The following is a 6,000-nucleotide window of genomic DNA, read 5'->3' as shown; positions in this document are numbered from 1 at the left end:
AGTCATCTATTATCCAGCCCCTAATACTTTCTTGAGCAGGATATCTCTATGCAGTCCTATTTGGCCCAGAACTCTCTCTGTAGAAAAGGCTAGCCTGGAACTCATAAAGATCCACCTGCCTCTGCCTCCCCGATACCTGGCTTCCCCATTTTTGGAAGCTCTGGACAATTGAGAGAGTTTTGGAAAATCTGACCTCGACATTTGCCAGGGTTCTTGCTGCTTTGGGAGAGGGAGAGATTCTCAGGTGTCCTTCCTCTGCCCTTGTAAGAGTGCTGGCTCAGATTACTTCTATTTTAAGAAGTATAAAGCTTTAAATGATATTGGCTACCCAGAGTGTAGTCTATTCTTAACATGAAAAAATAAAAGTGTTTTTTGTCTCCTGTGTGTGTTTTCCCCTGACTTCAGCTTTTACGTCTTCACTCGACCTAACAGTGAACTTTCACTTCTCAAAAAGTCTGTTATTTTTAAGTTTTCTTTCTTGCTTGCTTGTTTTTGTGCTGACTCATGTCAAATTTTCACATCATAATCCAGTAGGAGGGTTCCCCACTTCTGTTAGGGATTGAACTCAGGGGCCTGTGCTTGTTAAGCAAGCACTCCACTACTCCCAACACTTAGGAGGCAGAAGCAGGTAGATCTCTACGAGTTCAAAACCAACCTGGTCTACACAGTGAGTTCCAGGACAGCCAGATCTACATGGAAAGACCCTACGTCAAATAATTATTTTATTTTATTTTATTTTAGTATGTGAGGTTATGTGTATATGTATATAGGCGCATAAGTGCCCCAGTGTATGTGTTTGGATGTGCCACAGCACATATGTGAAGGTCAAGGGATCACTTACAGGAGTTAGTTGTCTCCTTTTACCACATTGGCTTCTAGAGGGCAAACTGAGATCATCAAGGATGGGTGATGGTTTTAAAATATACTTTTATTAATAACAGTCAAAACTAGAAAAACTCTTGCCTGGCTATGGTGACACACACCTTTAATCCCAGAACTCCAGAGGCAGAGACAGGCAGATCTCTGTGAGTTTGAGGTCAGCCTGGTCTACAGAGAGAGTTCCAGGTCAGCCTCCAAAGCCACTGAGAAACCCTGTCTCAAAAAAAATTTTAAAAATACAAGAAGAAGATGCTTTCATTCAGAATAACAATACAGTTGAGGTATCTTTCATACCAAAAATCATCTGTACTTCCCAGACTCCTATTAGATTACACCAAAAATTTGCTCCCACATGGCATAGGATTGAGAATTAATAAGTGTAACTGGCATGCTCTGTAGTTTTAAATTACTTGGTCTATATCTAAGACCTGGCCTGTCCACCATGGCCAGAATGTGGAGTATATCCTAGCAAAACAAGAAACCCCATCTCAAGAAACCAAAACACAAACCAAAAACAGAGGTGCTCCTCCTTATTAGATGGCTTTTTACATAAAGCAAAAGATGTGACTGTGATCCTGGGTCTCCCAGATATATAAATGTAACCCCACGATCACATGCAAGGGCTTAGTTGATGACTATTAATTTTATTGCCATGCTAAACAAAAATTTTGATATTAAAACAACTTTTGTGTGTGTGTAGCTGTTTTGCTTGAATGGATGTCTGGGAATGGTGTGCATGTATGGGTTGCAATGGATTCTCTGGAACTGGAGTTACAGACAGTTGTTAGCCACATGTAGGTGCTGAGAACAGAAGCAAGGTGATGTGGTGCACAACTGTAACTCCAGCACTCAAAAGGCAAACATAAGATTGGAAGTTTAAAGTTATCTTAGGATTTAATAATACATTGGTTAAACTGGATGAGAATACTGAACTTTTTGTCTTCTTCTTACTCTTTTGTTTTGTTTTGTTTTTCAGAGTTTTGTTTTGAGGCAGGATTTCTCTGTGTAGCTGTGGCTGTCATGGAACTCACTAAGTAGACTAGTCTAGCCTCAAACTCACAAAGTTCTATCTGCCTCTGCCTCCCAAGTGCTGGGATTTGCCACCAAGTGCCCCTGCCCCCTCCTTTGCTGGTTTTTCAAGAAAAAAATTCTCCGTGTAGCCCTAGCTGTCCTGGAACTTACTCTGTAGACCAGGCTGGTCTGAACTCAGACAGCCCCCTGCCTCTGCCTCCCAAGTGCTGGGATTAAAGCCTGTGTGCCACCACACCCATTTTTTTTTGTCTACTTCTACAGGTTCTAATCAAAGGAGCCATCAAAGCCTGGCAGTGGTGGCACACACCTTTAGTCCCAGCACTAGAGAGACAGAGGCAAGTGGATCGCTGTGAGTTCAAAACTGGTCCAGTCTATATAGCAAGTTCTAGGACAGCCAGGACAACACAGAGAAACCCTGTCTTGAAAAAAAAAAGTCATCAACTGGTGGGGTATGTGGGCCTGGTTTGTACAAAAAAAAAAAAAAAAAAAAAATGTTGGCAAAGGTCTCCTGTGTCCCAGGCTAGACTTGAACTTAGTATGTTGCTGAGAATGATGTTGAACTTTTATTTTAAATAATTATTTTATTATTTTGTGTATGTGAGTGTTTAGCCTGAATGTATGTCTGGGTACCATGTATGTGCAGTAACTTTGGAAAACTAGAAGAGGGCATTGAATTCCCTAGGATTGGAGTTACTGACCATTGCGAGCCACCATGTGGGTGCTGGCAATCAAACCTGGCTTTTCTGCAGACTCTGAGACTACTGAGCCATCTCTCCAGCCCCTGACCTTGATCTTCTGATACTCCTATGTCCACCTCTTGAGTTCTGGAATTGCAGGCCTGTGCCATTATGCCTGGTTTATGAGGAACAAGAGGCACCACTGTAAGCATTTTGACAGATCGGATGGGATGGACAGGGACAGATTATGGCACTCCGGAGCCAAAGAGTACTGAATGTTAAAGCTCGGATGAAAAGAATTCTGTCACTTGGAGTCACAGGATACTGAGTGTTACACAGCTCAGGAAAGGTGTCCTGGAGCCAGGGAGTCAAGGAATACCACAGGTCACAGTAAACATAGCAGCTTCTAGCCTTGCTTCAGGGAAGGCTTCCCCAGTATATCAGCTCTGTTCCTGCAGGAGAGGGTTTCCCCAGCTGGAAGGTTTTCCCAGTGTATCGGCTGTGTTCCTGCAGGAAAGGGCTTCTGCAGCGAAGTTGTTACAGTTCAGCTCTGCTCCCCAGGACAGCCGAGTGTTATCAACTCCGTTCTGCCAACGGAAGGTTTCCCTGGCGAAAATGTTACAGCCCTGCTCCGCTCTGCTCTGTCCAGGGTCGCTCTGTCCAGGGTCGTCTGTGCTCCACCACAAAAGAAGGTCTCAACCAAACCTCATTCAAGAGATTTATTAGGAGGGAAGACTCCAAGAGAGTGGCTGCCGTCTGCCAGAGTGGCAGAGGACAGCTGAGCAGCCTGAACAGACACAGGGTTTATATAGGGATTCTTAGGAGGTGGAGTTTTTCCAGGGTGGGGATTGGTCAGATTTCAATCCCTGAGTTTAGGATGGCTAGATCTGGTGCTCAGGGATTGGTTAGTTTTCTGCACAGGTTTAGGGTCAGATTTGGCTCTAGTTCCAGGGCCAAAGTTTGTTTCTTTCACTGGTCCTTTTTAGCCTTTGGCTCTAGTTTTAGGACCAGGGTGTATTTCTTTCACTGGCTCTGATGCCAGGGACAAAGTGTGTTTCTTTGGCACTGGTTTCAGGGTCAGGGTACATTTCTTTGGTTCTGGTTGCAGGGCCAAAGTGTGTTTCTTTGGCTCTGCTCAGGGTGTGTTTCTTTGGCTGGCCCCTTTTCCCTACAACCACTCCTCCACGTCCTCTATTTTAGTCCCTGCCACCAAGTTCTGAAGAACCAGGCTGCCTCCGTATTAGGCTTAAAGGCCATCTTATAGAAAAGACAAACTAGATCCATGCCAGTTTATGATTAAACCAATGTTTCTCAAGGATTAAGCCATGCCCTGCTTGTTGTGACCTTACCTACAAATGGTTCTGTACTGCCTGTTCCAGGAAATGGCAACCATGTCTTCGTTTCAAAAAGTTGTTGATGGCCATTTTGCAACCCTACCTTTGTCTTAAAAGGTTATATGACCACCTACCACTACTTTGTTTTGACTACCTGTTGTTATGGCTGCCTTGTTATGCCCAGCTTACAATCATGTCTTTGAAGGTTGTTAGGACTAACATGTTATCATGTCCTCACCTATTTTGCCTGCCAAATCTCCCACTTGGAACCCTCCCACCCCTGAGCTATAAAAGCCTTGTCTTCCAATATCCAATGCTGACCTCTCGAACCCTGCCTTAGGAGGAGGCAGCCCATGTACATGAATAAAAAAGCTTGCTTTAATTGTTTGCTTTAATTATTTTGGACATGACGATTTGGGTCGGCGGTCTTTCTCCTATCATCTTTGGGATTAACAGCTTCAGCTTTGAGTTTATGCCCTGACTTTTTTTCATGAGGGACTGTGATCAAGATGAGAAAGCAAAGTAGGACAATAGGTTTATTTTATTTTATTTAATTTTTTTTATTTTTCAATACAGGATTTCTTTGTGTAACCCTGGCTGTCCTGGAACTCACTTTATAGAGCAGGCTAACCTCGTACTCAGAGATCCACCTGCTTCTGCCTCCTAAGTGCTGAATTAAAGGCATGTGCCACCACTGACCCGTAAGGTTTATGTTGTCACATCCCAGTAAACATTCTGTCTTTCATTCTGGTTTTTGTTTGATTTTTGAGAGAGGGTTTCTCTGTGTAGTCCTGGCTGTCCTGGAACTCACTCTATAAACTAGACTGGCCTTGAGTTCAGAGATCCACCTGCCTCTGCCTCCAGAATGGAAGGCACACTCTGGGATGGAAGGTGAATGCCATCACTGCCTGGCCCCTTTTCACTCTGATATTGGAAATTAATTGGCTGCCCTATCCATCTGATACCATCAATAGGTGGTTTTTCTCCCCCCCTCTTTTTTAAAATTTTTATTTTATGTTCATTGGTGTTTTGCCTTCATGTATGTCTGTGTTTTGGGTGTCAGATCTTGGAGTTAGACAGCTGTGAGCTGTCATGGGGGTGCTGGGAATTGAACCCAGGTCTTCTGGAAGAACAGAGTATGCTCTTAACCACTGAGCCATCTCTCCAGCTTCCTCTCCTCCCCTCCTGTCTGTCTAAAGATTCCTCCCACGATTTACTGACAGGAAATAGACTCGTGGAACTGACATCACTGCTTTAAACTAACACTTGGATGAGTCAAACTCTTTGAGGCCCGAGGGTTGGGTTTCCAGAAAACTTCCAGCCTCTAGGCAGAAGACATGGAGAAAAATGCTTACCCAAGAAATAAATTTAAAGGAATGAGTCAAGTTAATGAGGGAGATATGATTGTGGTTATGATCCTGTTATTTTGGGTGATATACTTCATATATATATTTGATTAGTCATATAATACAGTCGTCCGTCTCTGTGTCCCGTTCCCCCACCCCCACCCCATCCCCAGCTCTGGTCTACAACCCTCAATTTAGCAGGCTATACTTGTGTCATCTGGAATAAACATTGTCTTTCAAAAAGGCCTTGGTCAGTGAACAACTCTCCTAAATGTCTCAGCTGGGTTTGTCTACAACCTGCTCTGAGAACAGAGTTCTTCCTGGGTGATCACCACCCTGCTCCACTTGTCTCAACTGCCACTACCCCTTCCCCCACTCCCACCCCCCTACCCCCTCACTCCCCACTCCCACCCCCCACCCCCACCCACCCCGACCCCCGACAAGGTTTCTCTGTGTAACAGCTCTGGCTGTTCTGGAACCAACTCTGTAGATCAGGCTGGTCTCAAACTCACAGAGATCCACCTGCCTTCATGCTGGGATTAAAGGCGTGCACCACCACCACTTAGCATCACTCTGCTTTCATGTTGATATAGCTTTTGTGTAGGTTCACAGAGCTAGCCTTTCTCAGTGGGATCCCACTGAGAAGTTACATTACTAACTTGGAGCTAGAGACGACTTGATGGTTAAAAGTACTCCTGCTCTGGGGCTGGAGATCTGGCTCAGAGCTTAAGA

The sequence above is a fragment of the Cricetulus griseus genome, chromosome 3 (genome assembly GCF_003668045.3).
Source record: "Cricetulus griseus strain 17A/GY chromosome 3, alternate assembly CriGri-PICRH-1.0, whole genome shotgun sequence".
Classification (NCBI taxonomy): Eukaryota; Metazoa; Chordata; class Mammalia; order Rodentia; family Cricetidae; genus Cricetulus; species Cricetulus griseus.
Note: the sequence above shows the minus strand (reverse complement) of the source record.